At 57.1% G+C, this 16,555-nt stretch overlaps 1 protein-coding gene across 7 annotated transcripts in view; it reads left to right on the top strand.

Annotated features, from left to right (window-relative positions):
• Positions 1-16,555, top strand: part of ZMIZ1 (zinc finger MIZ-type containing 1) — a 231,064-nt gene that overhangs the window by 136,850 nt on the left and 77,659 nt on the right. The gene's annotated exons all lie outside the window — the stretch shown is intronic.

A 16,555-nucleotide genomic window follows, 5' to 3' on the forward strand; every position in this document is an offset into this window, starting at 1 on the left:
GCGGGCCGCGGAACGTGCCGGCCGCACTGTGTCTGAGGGCTTTAAGCACACCAAGGATACGGTTCCGCGTTTCCCACCAACCTCAGGATCTTGCTTCAGCGGGGGGCGTGGTGTAAGCTTTCACTCCGACAGACCTGGGACAGCCCGGCCCTGTCACTTGCCAAGTGTGTGACCTCTGAGCCTCAGTTGATCTCCTTGGGAAGGCAGGAATGACGGTGAGACTGACCCTGGAGGGGTCATTGTAAGTTCTAGATGGATGCGCAGTGCCAAACGCAGTGTCCAGATGTTGTTAACCTTTTTTTGTGTTAGAGCAATTTATTGAAAAAGAAAAAACAAAATCAATTATTTCCTGTGTATGACAATAAAACAGACGTTTTCTCTGAATTCGTCAATCAGTTCTTTGGAGTGGACATAGAGTCAGCCTGGATGAAAAGGTGTAAAAGGCGTCTCACGATGTATTTTCATAAATCTGCTCAACCTGTAATCTCTCGAATGCGGGTTCATGCTCCTCGCCGTGTACGTTTGCAGAGCCCGGGCATGCGAGGCGGGGCAGTGCGGGAGGTGTGCGCAGTTACGGTTAGCCGGTGGCGACTCTGAAGTCCTCGCTGTGCCAGCTGTGTTGGGATGTCGCCATTGTATTGAGCTGTTGGCCAAAGAATGGTCTTGGAATATCATAAGTGATGTCTATTCCTAATGGAATCTGCAGGGGTTTTTTGGGTTTTTGTTTTTTTGGGTTTTTTTTGGAATCTGCGGTTTTAATAACTTAAGTCAATACAATTTTGACAAGGTAAGAATTGTTACTTATCCGGGAAGGATTTATATCCACGCCTCTGTTGAGCACCTGCTCTGTGCGGACAACCTGGCCAGATCGGGGTTAGGATGAGGGGTAGCGACGCATGTGCTCAACCTCAGGAAACGAGTCTAGAGCAGGGGTCAGCAAACTTCCGTCAAAAGCCGGAGAGGAAAACAGGTTAGCCTTCGCAGGCTACACAGAAACAACCTTAGACGATATGTAAACAGATGAGTATGGCTAATCCCGATAAAACCTCATTTATGAAATCAGGTGATCGTCTGTGGTTTCCCGACCCCAGTCTAGAAGGAAAGAAAAACATCAAATAATCATAGCCGTGTGTGGGTGTGCGTGTGCATGTGTGTAAATTCAAGCTCTAGAAAGTGCCATGAAGGGTAAGGCAGGGATGCTGTGAGACCCCTCGGGGGTGCGGGAAGGCTTCCCTGAGCCCGGAAGATTGAGACGTGTTAAATAGGTAAAGAAGAAGAGGAAGGGCTTCTTTGCAGGTAAAAGGAACAGCCTGAACAAAGGTCCTGAGGTAGAAGGAAGCATGGCTTTGTGGCAGAACTAAAACAAGGACAGTGGTTCCAGAGCCCAGAGGCAGGAACCAACAGCAGTCAGACACACAGGGCCTGTCTCGAGGGTTGTGGTTTCTGTGCTACGAATGATAAGAACATGGCTAAATTCTCATTTTGCAAAGATCACTCTGGCTATGAAGGAGGAACAGCTTGCATAGGGGGAGGGGCCGCGTAGATGCAGGGAGTGGGTTGGCAGATGGCTGCGGACAAGGGTGGTGGTGGCCGACAAGGGTGGTGGTGGCCGGCCCAGGAAGGTTCCCCTGCTGTGGGATGGAGTGGAGAGAAAGGGATGAACCCAGGGGTGCGTAAGAGGCAACACCAAGACCTGGAAAGTGTGGCCTGGGGGGCCGGAGGACAACAGGAGAGTGGCTGTCGCAGAAGACCCAGCTACTCCCTCAGCGTGGACGAGAGGCTCGGGTCCCAAGGCAGCCGGTCCCTCAGGGGCTCTCGTGCCCCCGGCTGGCACAGACAGGATGCCCTCTTACACTTGGCTGCAGCGCACTCGGTTGTGTGAGACAGCGGGTATTGTCTCCATTTACGGATCAGGAAATAGAAGCCCAGAGAGGTGTGTGACTTACCTGTCGTCACACAGCTCATGAAGGATAGAGCTGGGCCTTCAGCCCAGAGCCAGAGCCGACTCGGGCCCAGTCTCTGTCCACTCCATCACAGCTGCCTCTGGACCTCAACTGCAAAGGCCCCTGTGTTCCTGGGCAGGATCTGGGAAGACAGTCCATTTGGGAGAGCCCCCCAGTTCGCTCGCATCTCCGTAGCCTGGCCCTGCCCTCTGCTGAGTGGTGTTCCAGCCTCGCTCCTCCTGCAACAAGGGCTTTGTTCTTCCTTCTGTTTGTGCTCCCCGTTGTGCACGGCTCTTCACAGTTTATGGAGCCTTTTCCTGGGCATCGTGTCTGTTAAGTCGCAGGATATACCCTGAGGTGGGGCCTCCGCGCACCCACTCTGCAGCTGAGAACGCCGAGGCCCGACAATGCCCGTGGCTCTGCGATTGCTTTAATTCCCCTCTTGGCACTCAAACCCCGTGGGCTTGACTAACCACCTCCCGCGGTTCGCACCCCCACCTTGGGAAGTGCCGTGGCTCTAGCTCCCAGCCAGGCCCCTGCTGGGCCCTTCCTGGGGAAGGCAGGCTGCCAGCCTGAGGGCAGAGGCTTCAGCTGCTGCTTTTGTAAGGATAAAGGGTCTGGCAGGTCGGGTCATGAGAGGGGTGCAGGCTGTGGGGGGTTGGGTGGTGACCCCGAGTTCTCAGGCGGCTCCAACTCTGGCTCCCATCTCCACCGCCCCCCAGAGCTGTGGCCTCATCTGTAAAGAGGGAGGATGTGCCTCCCCGCAGGCCGCCTGTGAGGGTTAATGCGGCCCCCTAATTGTGGAAGTAGGGGGAGCTACCCGTACCTGATGAGCACAGTGGTGCCGAGTAACGGGCCACCAGCCCTCCGTCTGCCCTTGACCCCTTCCCCGGCCTCCCCACAAAGTGCCCCGTCTCTGAGGCCTGTGCAGCCCCAGCTGGGCTGTTTCCCACTGTACTGTCTCCCGAGGCTCAGGGTGGTGCACGACCTGCTGTAACCCCACCTCTGGGTGCAGCCCTGAGGGTCGCCATGGCCTCGGGGGGTCACACTGGCCACAGCCAGGCCGCTGCGGTTCCAGAGCATGCTCTGTCCACAGAGCTCCTGCCGTCAGCCCATGTTACCTCTCGCCCTCCTCTCCATTTCCGCCTGGGCTCTGGTTGTGTCTGACTGGCGTGTGCAGTTCTCACCCTCCAAGTCTCTCCCTCTCCTTTCTCTCTGAGGGTCTCTGGTGTCCTATGTCTGTCTCTGTCGGTCCTTCCTTTCACTACTGCCCCTCAGACCTTCTCCCTGTATGTGTGTGTGTCTGTGTGTGGTAGTGAGGGTGTCTGTGTGTTGGGGATACAGATCTGTATCTGGGGGTATGCATCCATGTGTGTGTTTGTGTGTATACTAATCTGTATTTGGGTGTGTGCATCTGTGTGTGTGTGTGGTGGTGAGCGTGTGGTGTGTCGGAGATACAAATCTGTGTCTAGGGGTGTGCATGTGTGTGTGTGTCTGTTGGGGATGTGTATCCATATCTGGGGGTGTGCATCCATGTGTGTATGTGTGTCTGTTGGGGATGTGGTCTGTGTCTGGGGGCATGCATCCATGTTTGTGTGTGTGTGTCGGTGATGTGTATCCGTGTCTGGGGGTGTGCATCTGTGTATGTGTGGTGGTGAATGTGTGTGTGTGTGTGTGTGTGTCTGTTGGGGATGTGTATCCATGTCTGGGGGTATGCATCCATGTTTGTGCGTGTATGTGTCAGGGATGCGTATCCATGTGTTGGGGTGTGTGTGTGTCTGTGTCTGTTGGGGATGTGTATCCGTGTGTTGGGGTGTGCATCCGTGTGTAAGTGTGTGTCGGGGATGTGTATCTGGGTGGGGGCACCTGTCTGTACGGTAGCTGCATGCCTGTGGTCTGTGGGGACGCACACGTCCATGCGTGCGCCTGTGTCAGGGCGCCGTGCCCGTTGGTGTGCCCACCCCCCCACGACCTCCACCCCCCGCCGGCTCCCGGTCCGTCTGTCTGTCCCCAGCCCAGCAGGCCCCGGCAGCGGGGATGAGATCATGCGGGAGCAGCGGGGCTTTGTGGGGAGGGCGGCGGAGCTGGGCTGGGCTGGGCTGGGCTGTGCGCCTGCCTCACGGGCCTGGGGGCAGTGCTGAGCGCTGCACGGTGTGCGTGTGCGCGCCTGCGTGTGTGCGTGTGTGCGTGTGTGTGTGTGTGTGTGTGTGTGAGAGAGAGAGAGAGAGAGAGAGAGAGAGAGAGAGGGAGACGGAGACGGAGCGGGAGCGCAGAGCAGACACTGCAGCAAACCGCCACGCCAGGCGTCTGCACGTGGGCCCCCCGCCTCCCAGCCCCCAGCTCTTTGTTCTGGCGCAGCCTTTAGCCTGTGCGCTCGCACACGGGAGCACGCGCACGCGGGCACGCCGGCCGGAGGCTCCCGGGGGGCAGGGCCCGCCGCCCCTGCTCGGCCTCCCGGAAGGCCACCTGCCTGGCGCCTCCCCGCGCCCCGAGGCCGCAGCGCCCCCGCCCCCACGGCCGCCCGTGCCAGCCCCCAGCAACTTGGCAGGCGGCGCGGAAATGTCAGCCTCCCCGCACCGAGCGGCCCACGCCTGCCGGCTGGGCAGGCACCGAGCGGCGGGCGCTCCCCCAGAGCCCCTGCCTGCCGCGGCCGCCGTCCCAGGTCGCATGACTCTGTGTCCACCCAGCTGACCCCAGCAGAACGGGGGGAGGGGGGGGCCGCCAGCACCCGGGGGCAGGAGGCCCAGGGCCCAGAGGCTGCAGCGGGCCCCGCCCCGGGTCCCAGCAAGGTGGGGCCGAGCCCAGGCGCCAGTGCCCGCTGCCCGTCCTCGGTCCCTCCCGCCTCCCCGCCCGACAGGGCCAGCGTGGCGCTGGGCTCTCGCGTGGGAGACGAGAAGCCCGGGGCTGTGGGCAGATGGGCCCCATGCGGCGAGCAGCGGGTGCCGGAGATGCCAGGTCTTCCCAGCAGGGTCCTGGGAGAGGTGACCAAGTGGGCTTTGGAGAAGGGTCCAGAGCATGGGGGAGACAGAGGGATCGGGGCCGGAAGACGGTGCCCCTGACAACCCTTCCTTGAGGACGAGCAGAGGGCGGGTGCCAGTCACCCGCCTGTGGGCTGCATGTGACCCGCAGACATCTGAGCTCCGATGTTTGGTGGTTTTTAAAAATGCGTATTAGTTGCCAACATTTGCTCTTTGGGAGATTGCACCGTGCTGTGAAATGCCTGTCTTCCTCTGAATGGGAACCTTGGAGCCGCAACTCACCGCTAAGTGGGTGACAGCTGACCCCTCCGAGGGGCCGGTGCCTCCCCGGTTGTCTCGTGCCTCCAGCACTCTCTGAGTCTGGGAAGCCGGCAGGCCCTGCGGATGGACGCGTGTGTTTCTGCCCTCTGCTCTGTGCACACCCTCGTGTCCCGACGCAGCAGCCTGAGCCCAGGGCCCCGGAGTGGAGACCCAAGCAAGGCGCATCACCCGCTTTGTGTTCACAAACACCTGCTTGCCAGCCAGGCCATTTTACTACTTGTACCCAGGACTCTTTTTTTTATATATATAAATTTATTTTTTATTGGTGTTCAATTTGCCAACATATAGAATAACACCCAGTGCTCATCCCGTCAAGTGCCCCCCTCAGTGCCCGTCACCCAGTCACCCCCACCCCCCACCCACCTCCCCTTCCACCACCCCTAGTTCGTTTCCCAGAGTTAGGACTCTTAAGCAGGAGAAGGAGAAGGAGGCTCTAAACTGCTTCCCTCTGTCTTTGACAACAATCCTTCTTACTCCCACCTGGCTGGACGGGGGGCTCTCAGGCCTCCCTGGTGGTGGGGACATTGCTGGTCTCCTCTCTCAGAGGCTCTGCTTCCATCTCCACCTTCGTGCCTCCCCCAGGACCCCACCCCGCCCCCCTCTGCCTCTGCCCACCCCAGAGCACGCAGCCACCTTCCCGTCACCGTCACCATCACCAGGGAGGACAAATGGCCTCATTCAGGGACACCCTGCCAGATCTGTCTCTCTAAGACAAAGCTGTGCGCAGCTCTGCGTGAAAAATGGCTCGCGGCCGCCCAGTGAGCGGGCGGGATTGGTGGGTGCAAATTGCAGGGGATTTGTTAACGCTTGCCGGCTTCCCCAGAAACAGCGGGGCAGGCGGGCCCTTGCCCTTGAAATGCCAGGCCGCCAGGCTGGGCACCTTGTCAAGGCTGGGGACAGACTTCCTCCTGGACACTGGCCCCCTCCCCCACATCCCAGCTCTGCTGAGCTGGGATGTGGGGGAGGGATTTGGCTTCCTTCCTCCTGCACTCCAGGGCAGGTCCCGCTCAGGAAAGGGCTCTGGATTTCATCACCAGGCCCCTGGGAACAACTCCTGGTCAGCCCTATTTAATGGATGAAACCTGTTCCCAGGGCTTGCTCACCTCCTGCTGATTCACTGCTATGGGAGCGGCTGCAGGGGCTCTTATCAGCATGCCCATTCTATAGAAGAGGAAACTAAGGCTCCGATGGGAGAAACAGACCCGGGCCACGTGACTCACGGTGCTGGGAGAGGGCTTGGACCTCCAGCTGGTCAGATGTGGAACCCAGGGAGTAGTCCCCCTTCCGAGTGACCCTGAGTGAGCAGGTGGGGTAGGTCATCCTGGGCCAGTGGTGCCCAGCTCCCCTTCCATCTCCCGGCTCCCCGAGGGCAGAGGCCTGGGATCCGGTGGCCTGTCTCCGCTCTTGGAGAAAAAGAACAGTGAGGAGGAGCACACGTGACAGGGTTTGCAGACGCAGCATTCCAGGCTAAGGCACTGGGGGGAGGAGTAGCCCTGGGGTGTCCGGAGCGCGCAGTGGGGAGCCAGGCAGTGCCACCGAAGAATGGGAGAGGACAGACTGGGATGCAGCTACAGGGCCCTGGAAAGACAGAGCTGAGTATTTCCATGGCCGCCCCACAGCCAGTAAAACCAGTCTCTCAAGAATTACTACGTGGAAATGCTTAGGATATAATATTAATTTTCAGAAGGGTAACAAAAATGGTTAAGTTCAGTGTGACCTCAACCAGGTGCACAGGAAACAGAAAACAAAATATACCCAAATGTCAACTTATAAATAATGGATCTATCTGGAATGGGGCGGGGGGGTGCAGGGGAGTAGGTGGGTAGGGCGGTGACACTTTATTTCCCACATTTTCTGCGGGGAGCAAGCACAGATTCTGTTTTTAAGCAGAAGCAGCCACGGGCATTGTTGGTTCCTCTGGCATTTGGCTGGTGCTGGCAGGGGTGGAGCGAGACGAGAGTGCCCTTGTCTCCAGGCTGGCTCAGCAGTTTTCTCTCTCTGGTTCCCCGGGAGCCCCCGGGGGCAGGCCTCTGCTTGTCAGGAGGCTACTCTTCCTGTCTCCCTCTCTTCGGCGGGATTAGCTCATCCCTGGCTCCCCCACAGAGCCGGGGTGTGCAAGGACACAGCTGCCTGAGGCCCAGCTGGTACATATCTGCTTTCCAGGCCTGTCCAGAAGGCGAGGGGGCAGAGGGCTGAGGGCATCGGCTTACGCAGGGGGGCGTCTGGGGGCCGGGACCCCGACAGGCAGTCGGGAGCCCTCTCGGGATGAGGCTGCTTCTCCTACCTGGACCCTCACAGCCCCAGTCCAGGGCCCCAGCTGCACATACTCAGGCTGTGTGATTGGGGTGGGGGTCTGGGAGGGGCGGGGAGGGATTGACCAGGCTCCTGCAAGGGGAGGGGAGGCTGCGGGGGGCTCCTCTATCTAGTGATGTGCATCTGAATTTGGGTTCCCCAAATGCAACCCGCAACCAACATGCCGGTGTAAGAGGTTTATTCTGGAGGATCCCAGAGAACACCCATTGAGAAGCAGGGAAAGACAGGGAAGGGAAGGAGTTCAATGAAAATCTGTTGTTAAGCACTGTACCTGCTGTGACCACCTGCCAGGGAGCTCCAGGAGACCGTGGAGCCCGCCTCTCGGCCCCAGAAGCAAGGACAAGGAGTTATTTATCCTGCAGCTGGTGTCCATTATTATCGGTTGAGGGCTGCTTGGGGTCGAGGCGTGGATGCCCCCTCCAGGGTTTGCCTTAGTGACGAAGCCCGGCACAGTCAGAGGCACACACAGGAAGCAGAGGGCATTGCGACCAAGCACCCACAGGGCCAGAGCAAGGCACTTGCCACCATTTCCATCGCTTGCAGCCCATCCTCGACAACCCTACCACATTCCAGTCCTGTTCATATTGATTGTATCCTTCACGTTGCTACTCGCTTATTTTCAAGATAGAAATTTTAAGAGGGGCAACTTCCTATCTCATATGCCACTAACTGGCAGACCAGTCTCCCTGGCCACATTTAGAAACTAACTCTCCGAATCAGGATGCCAAAGCCCATGCCCTGTGTCTGGGTTGAGCCACAGGTGTGTCTGGTGCCTGTTAGAGCCTGGGGCCAGCTCTCTGCCAGTTAAAAAAAAAAAAAAAGAGAGAGGTGGGGGTTTAGGGAATTGGGAGTCCCCTCCTTGAAATAGTGACATCCCAGACATGGGAAGAGATCTGACGTAGCAATGGATTCTTGTTGGGGCCCGTGACCATCCGAGGCATCTCGGCATGGTCACATGGCCTAGTCCACACCTGTCAAAGAGGAGAGTCCTGGCCAAGGCCACGGGGGCCTGGGTGCCACCCGCTACCTCAGGGCCCTTCCAAGTCCATTTCTTCCACAGGCCAAAGCCTTCACTCCTTTTCTCTACCTCCATGGCTACAGGAAGAATGACGAGGTCGTGGGCGTGAGACTCCCTCTCAAAATACAAAATACTAAACCAGAATTTTCAGGCAAGGAATGACTGTCGTCTTGTCCTGTCCCACTCTGTGCCAAGCACAAGGGCTACAAACATATATAAATGCACCACACACACAGTCCCCGCTCTTGAGATTTGAAATAAATGAATGGTCCCATTCTGTGGGTGAGAAATGACAGTAATCCTACACACAAACACAGCCCTTTACACAGCCTCCCTTGTCCGGCCCCGTGAGATCCCCAGGGCAGGCTTATCCCCATTTAAAGAGGAGGGGACTGCAGCTCCAAGGGGTGGGGAGGTGGCCTCAGGGGGAGCAGAAGTGGGACCAGAAGTGGGACCAGAGCGCTGGCCAGCCCATCCCTGCTTCTCTGCATGTGTCCCCCGAGGAGTGGACACAGCCTCTGGGGAGATGCAGGCCCACAGTTACCACCCTACAGGCACCAGGGTCGTCACCCTGCAGCCACCGTGCCATCCAGCCCAAAGGCACGTTCGGGACAGAGATCCTGCCAAAACCACCCCCACTGCCCCGGGGTGCCCTGAGGATGCCATGGCTGCCCGAGACGTTAATAAAGCCATCGGCAGCAATTAATTCTGCAGAGGAAAGAGCCAGGTAAGAGGATTAAGGAAGCCAGAGCTTTGGTTTTAAGATGGAGCTTAGCATTCCCACCGACAGAGGAGGGATTTCGGGGGATCCGCCGGCGTGAGAGTGAAATGGAGCAGGGGCTTGGCAGAAGGCAGGCGAGGTGGTGACGGGACTTCTGAAGCAAGCTTTGCTGGCCACACAGCCTTATAAATTCTCTTCTGGGTTCAACAGACAGGTGGGAACTAGCAATGGTGCGGGTGCCGGGACCCTCAATCTCGCCTGTTTAGACTTACAGGGCAGGGCATCTGGATTGGCAAAAAAAAAAAAAAATCTGATTTCTAGCCCCTTCCTGTTGTGACCATGGCCAACACGTGGTCAGCCTTTTCTTGGCACTGGGCGCTCACTGTGTGTAGCAATAATGAACCCACGTCTTCCACATGGTGATCTCAGCCAGACCCATGTCTGCCCCATTTTACAGATGAGGGAACTGGGGCTGGGGAAGACTGAGTCGTTTGATCAAGGCCATTTGACTAAAAAAGAGCCAGGACTGTGGTTCAAACCAGAATGTCTGACCCTGAAGCCATAGGCTGCTCCATACTCTCTATGAACGGGTTGATATGAAGTCTGGGGAAGGACACGTTTAATGACTCAAGAGAACATGTCAAGATCACCTGAACTGCTTGCAGATGGAGGTATTAAGTGTTTGACAGTGATTTGTCCTTGTCGGTAGGTTAAACACCCTCCTGTCTTTGAGCTTATTCAACACTCACAGTCCCAGGGATGGTGAGTGGCAGAGAGCCTGGCACAGAGTAAGCATTCAGTACATGCCAGATGTTATGATTGAAGTGTCCTGGTCAGCCCCAATTTCAAATATTTTCCCCAGAAGCCTTTCAGCTATTTCATAGAGAGGAGTGGGGGGTTAAAGCCATAGACTCTGGGGCAATCGGCCTGGATATGAATCCCACCCAGCCTTCCACTCACCAGCCGCGTGACCTTGGAAAAAGCCACTTAACTGCTCTGTGCCATGGTTGCCTCATTTGATAAAAGGGGTAATAATAACGCCTACATCATAGGCACTCACTGGGTGAACGGATGTACAGTGCTCAGGACAGGACCTGGGATATAGTAAGTGCTGTGTCCATGTTAGCGATTTTATTCCAAGGTGTTGGCATTCAGACTGTCTTAGGATGCCTCCTGTACCTGGAGGTTACACAAAAGTCTGCACCTGACCCTGTGTCATGATTTGGGGCCTAGAAAATATGGAATCTGTGTGTGTAGATAGGGCCAAGATAAATGCCACCATACGTACCTCCGAGAGGGTAGGAGATATGAGTGGGGTGACGGCCTCCCCCTGAGGTTCCAAGAGAGGTTCACATGGGGTCCAGAATGCATCTCCCTTCCCCCCAAGAAGGGGAGGCTGAGCCCCAGATGGGGAGGCAGGCTGCCTGCTGGAGTGGAGGGTAGAGAGTTGGCTGTGCCTTGGGCTGGGAACGTTTGAGGGCCTCTTTTGTCCCAGCAACCCTTCCCAAAAATTCTCTCAAGAGAGAAAGTCATGTTTAAAGTAACATTTATTGAGCTCCTGCTTCAGGCCAGACACTGTGCTGGGTATTTTATGAACATCAACTCTGACCCTCACAAGGAACCAACCCATTTTATAGATTGCGAAACTGATGCACAAAGAGATTTTTTTTTTTTTTTACCCGCCCAAAGTAACCCAAATCCTTTGTAACAAAGCAAGGGATGATTGGATAGATGGTTCTGAGTGGATGGATGTTTGATGGGTTGGGACTGAAGAGAAGGAGGAAAGAAAGGAGAGCAGGATGGAGGATGGGTGTGCACCAGGGCAGGCCCCAACTCCAAGCTCTTGCTGTTTCTGCTCCTCCCTGGTCATGCCTTCTCTCTCTGGGATCAGGCTCATTGTGAGTGACCCCCTGGCTGGTCCGCAGGGCACACCTGGCAAGCAGAGTCTGAGAGGAAGATCTTGGCCAACAGAACCTGCCCCCTTGCCCGGCACCAGCTACCCTGGGTCAGCCTGCACAGCAGAGCCAGGAGAGGCCAGGCCTTGAAAATGGTGGGTCTCGGCCTGCAGGCCCCTAGTTCTCATTGCCTGCACATTTTCAGCCACCCTCAAGTCAGGCCCAGCGAGCTTCTGGGATAGGACCGGTCTCAGGACATGCAAAGCCAAGATCTGGAAACCAGAGCTGGGCCCACATGGGGTAGGGGTCCAAGCTCAGGCACCAGGGTCAGGCTGACCTAGGCTCAGCCCACCTTCATCATGTCCTTGCCACCTGTGACCCTCCTACCCTCTCACGAAATCTTCAGTACAAAGTACTTAACACAAGCTGGCATCGCAGAAGGGCTACATAATCATTCGGATTAAGTCTTGCGTGGTCACAGTGCAGGCTCCGAACCCGAACCGACTCCGCTGTGTGACTTTATGCAAATCGCTTCACTTCTCCCAAGCTTGGGGGTCCAGCAGATTTAGAATCTGGGTCTCCTGGCTAGAGCAGCAGCAATTCTGTTTCCATGGCAACCCAGCTGCCTCTCAAGGGACCATCTGGATCACATCACCCTGGCAAGGTGCTGCCCAGGCAACCAGGTGTTTGTGTTTTGCAGTGGAAGCTCTGCTAGGTGGTAATTCCCCTCACAGGGGACAAGGTCGTGGCCAGGCAGTGGCTGGAAGGGAGGTGTGGGCACCTTGGGCCAGGCCTGCTGCCCTTGCACTTCCTGCGGGCGGAGAGAAACACACCTCAGCGCTTGAGAACTCTGACTTTCCTTGCAGAGCTATTAACAGTCGCCTCTTTCTATTCCTGGGCACATTTCCTGGCTTGTTGAGGCTGGCCAGGTGGGAAACACTGCCTGGGGCAGGACTCCTGTAGGGAATTCCAAAGGGCCCAGTCTCACCTGCTTGGGATGAAGAGCTACTATTGTCTTCTGGCTGCAAACAGAAATCACTGGGGTGGGGAGGAGGAGTGAAATGAGGAGCCTGCCTTTCAAACAGGCACAGAATTATGACAGCAGGAACTCAGTGCAAAGGATCAGCTAAATTCACCCCTTCAACAAGTGGGCACGGGCGCGTGGTACATGCAGACGTGGTGATGGGCCCTTGAGTAACCCTGGAAACTGGGCCCTCAAGGAGCTCACAGGGACCCCAAGGCTTAGGGGAAGGGTAATGTCAACAGACCCACAGCAGCAGAGGGTGAAGCTGAGCCAAGACGACTAGGTGGAACCCCCTGGGGCCAGCCCCTGGCGGCCCCTCCCAGCCCGTGGGGTTGGGCAGTTCAGAGGGACACCCCCCCCTCACTGCCATCACTTCACGAAGGGGGGGGGGCCCTGGGCTCCCAGGACAAACAGTCCCTGAGACAGAGGTCTAGCCCCTTTCCAGATGGGGAAGCCAGGGCTCCAAGGAGTGAGGAGTGAGGTCGCGCCCAGGGTCCGCTGCTGCAATCCTGGTGGGCTGCCTGGGAAAGCTCCATCCCCGCCCCCAGACCCCAGGCCTCCGTCTAAGCTGAGGAAAACAGTCCTTCCCCGCCTCTGTCCTTTCTCCCTCCCTCCCCATCTCCCTCCTCTCCCTGGTCTCCCTCTCCCCCCTCTCCCTCCCGGTCCCCCCTCCTCCCACTCCCCCCCCCCCCCTCGCTCCCTCTCTCCTTCGGTTCCTTTGTCTCTCCTTTCCCCTTGGGACCGCAGCTCCATGCGCCACTGGGCCCGCGGGCTGCAGCTTGGCCCTGCCTGGGAGCCCTGCCTGAGCCTGGGGTGCAGCCAGCCCCCTCCAGGCCGCGGGGTCCCTGGCACAGGTACAGCACCCGGGTCCTGCCCCAGCCCAGGCCCCAGAAACGCCAGCTGCCCCCTCCTGCCCCCCTCCTATGTACCCTCCGCCGCCGAGGAAGTGACATAATTGCCTGTATTCCCATTTCCTCCAGGCTCCCCACTCTCAGATGTGTGCCCCAGATGTTTAGACTCACTTCCTCCCAATTAAGCGTCTGCCAGGAGGCCAGGAGGCGAGGGGCCGCGTGTGCCTGCACACTCGGGCTGGGAAGGAGAAAATGGGAACCTGCCCTCCCCCGGACCACCGGGCACCCAGGGCTACTGGGCTCCGTGGGGAAGCTGAGGGGCTGGAAGGGAGGCCAGAGGCCCCTGGGTTGGGGGCCTGCCACCCACCCAGCTGCCGTGGAAGCTGGGTACCTAGGGGGTCTCCAGGGGGAGATCCTTGGGCTCAGCCCCGGGGGGATGGGGCTCCTGGGTCTGGGTCTTCTCCTCCCAGGTAAGAAAAAGAAAGAGGAGCAGAAAAGTACCACCCCCTCTAAAAAGCAAGGTCAGGGAGTGGGCAGGTGGCTGCCCAGATGGGGTCTGTTTCCTCTGAGGCACTGATGCCCTCGGCCAAGGCTGGGCCTCAGCGTCTAGTCCCAGGCTCCCTCTTTGTACTGCAAAGGTCACTGGGTGTCACAGTCCCGTGTCCACGCAGCCAGGTGTCACACAAAGAACAGTGGCATCCAGGTGGAATAAGAGCCCATGGCCACCAACGGGGCAGCTACTACACAGGGTGCCACCTGGGGCCATGGGACACTCCAGCTCAGAACCAGCAGGGTTTCCAGTCCTGTGAGAAATCTCCTGAGGCTGTTAATGTTGAGACCACCCTTTCTTTAAGACCCGGTGCTAGCTAGGCCAGCTGTGACGGAGGGCTGGCTCCCGGGGGCCAGTGGACAGGCATGGGCCTTGGATCACCGGGGACCCAACCCAGGACAGAGGGACCCATGACTCATGGAAGAAGGAAGGGTCAGTCTGCAGAGTTTGTGGGATGTTCACTGAATGCAGAAAGGGGCCTCGGGCTGTGTCAGCAGGGAAGGGTCCTGTGGAGCCCCTGAACTGGGCTGAGGGTCAGAGGGCAGGGACACTGTGAGGCAGAGAAATTACCCATATGGGAAGTACCCAGCATTCAGGCAGGCCACCCCGGGCTTGCATCCTGCTCCCCTGCCTTCAAGCTGTGCCACTTCAGGCAACTGGCATGACCTCTCTGGGCCTCAGCTGTGGTATCAGGAAATGGGGCTAACCGTACCTCCCTGCCAGGGTTGTTTGTGTTAGGGTGTTGAGGGTCAGATGGGATGATATGGGGTAGGGCGGCTGTGCCTGTGTGTGTGTGTGGTGCAAACTAGGTATCCGCTTGCCAGGTCCCAGTCACAGGCAAGCCAGGTGGGTGGATAGCACCCTTCCCACCCAAAAATCAGCTGTCAGAGGAAGAAGGCCAGGTCAGGGAGGGGGCTTCTGTTTGTTGGACAGGAAGGGGAAGCAGGCAGACGGTGCCCTTTTGGAGAACACGAGGTACATATAATAATAAGGAATGTGTGTAGGGGCGCCTGGGTGGCTCCGTTGGCTCAGCGGCTAAGCGTCTGCCTTTGGCTCAGGTCATGGTCCTGACCGGGGTCCTAGATCAAGCCACCGGGCTCCCTGCTCAGAGGGGAGGCTGCTTCTCCCTCTCCCTCTCCCCACCCATGTTCTCTGTCTCTCTCAAATAAATAAATTATTTGAAAAAAATAATAAGGAACGAGTATAAGCAGTAAGCATCTATAGTATTGTTTATAGCACTACTATTACTTTCAGACGTGGATGTTGGAGTGCAGAGGGCTTTGGGGACCACCTGGCCCAACCCCCTGTGTTTATCCCAGAGGAGACTGCCATGGAGAGAGGGAACAATCTTCCCAGCATCCTCCTCGTGCCCGGGGTGGGGCTGGCGTGAGACGGTATTTACCACTAATACTCTTTTTGTTACTACTAGTAGCACCATTACTCCCACGACAGCTGTAATTACTGCTCATGCTACCATTATCAGCACTACCGCGCTAAACCTCTCTAATGCTATCATTTCTCTCCTACTAAGTCAATTAAAGAGTTAACTTTTATTGAGTCTTGACCACGTTCCAGAAGCTGGGCAAAATACTGCATGTGCATCCTCTCATCTTCATAGAAATTTTGAGGAGAGACTCAGAGAGGTGAGTTACTTGCTCAGGGCCACACAGCTAGCCTGTGGCAGGGCTAGAATTAGACTCAGGCCGTCCCACTCCAGACCTGCACACTCGGGTACCAGGTCAGATGCCTTCTAGAAGGAGAAAGGACGCTAGAGAAGCCCAGGGTCCCAGAGGCAGGGAGGCCTGATGTGTTTCCAGAGCAGGGCTGCCTTGTGAATTAGCCCATTGAAAGCTGCCCTGGTGGAGAGTCTAATAACCTCTCTCTTGCCTTGTTTCCCAAAACCTGAAAGTCCAGCTTTGAAATTCAATGGGTTTTCTTCAGATTTAAGTACTTGTCTCTCTGTATATTAAGTACTTGTCCCTGGCTTGTTTGCTCTGGAGTTTGAGGACCCCGGTGCGAGGCAGTGAGGCCAGGTCCCAGACTCGGGCAGGCCGGCCTTCCAGTTCTGGATCTGTTTGCAAGCTGGGTGACTAGGCCTGTCCCTTCACTCCAGGGCCTCACAGGGCGGCCGTCTGTCCATCCGTCTTGGAGACCACTAGGTCTGGAGGGTGTGTCTGCCCTGCAGCCTCACTGTGACTCTGAGGGACTCCTCGGACAGCCCGGGTGCAGGACAGCCTCCTACAGATGAGACCCCACCCCCACCCCACCACCCAGGGCCCAGGCCAGTGATGTCAGGAAACCAACACACTCTGTCTGCAAAAGACCCGGGATTTAGAGGTTTTTCAGCCACTCATTGGGCCACCACCGCGTCCCAGGCCTTAGGCTGAATGCCTGGGCACAGGGCGAGTGACGCAGGTGTGCTCCCTACCCACTGGGAACTTGACTTGGTAGAGAGGACAGATTTGGAATAAACACCCTCCAGTGATGATGTCATGGTGATCAGCTGAGAGGCTTTCTCGAGGAAATGACCCTAGCAGGAGAAAATCTGCCCAGAGAGGAGGGCAAAGGAAAGGCATTTCAAACAGAGGGAAAAGCATGTGCAAAAGCCTTGGGTGCAGAAGCAATGCACCCTCCTCTCTTCTTTTTTCCAACTTGATATCCCTGCACAAAATGCTCTGGGCCTCGGTTTCCTCACCTGTAGAATGGGAACAATGCCACCTGCCTCCCAGGGTTCCGAGCAACTGAGAGATTAAGGAATATGAAGGTGCTGGTGTCTAGCACTGCTCCCCTGAATGCCTAAGGAATCTGGAGGCTGCCACTTGGCTCCTGGCTTCCAGTCACCCCTCGACACTCGAGGCCCCTGTCAGTACTGGTTGTTCCTCAGCGCAATTAGGTAATTAGGCCAAATTCAATTACACACCACACTCCCAGGTCTGTCTGG

Source organism: Canis lupus, chromosome 4 (genome assembly GCF_048164855.1).
Source record: "Canis lupus baileyi chromosome 4, mCanLup2.hap1, whole genome shotgun sequence".
NCBI classification, from domain to species: domain Eukaryota; kingdom Metazoa; phylum Chordata; class Mammalia; order Carnivora; family Canidae; genus Canis; species Canis lupus.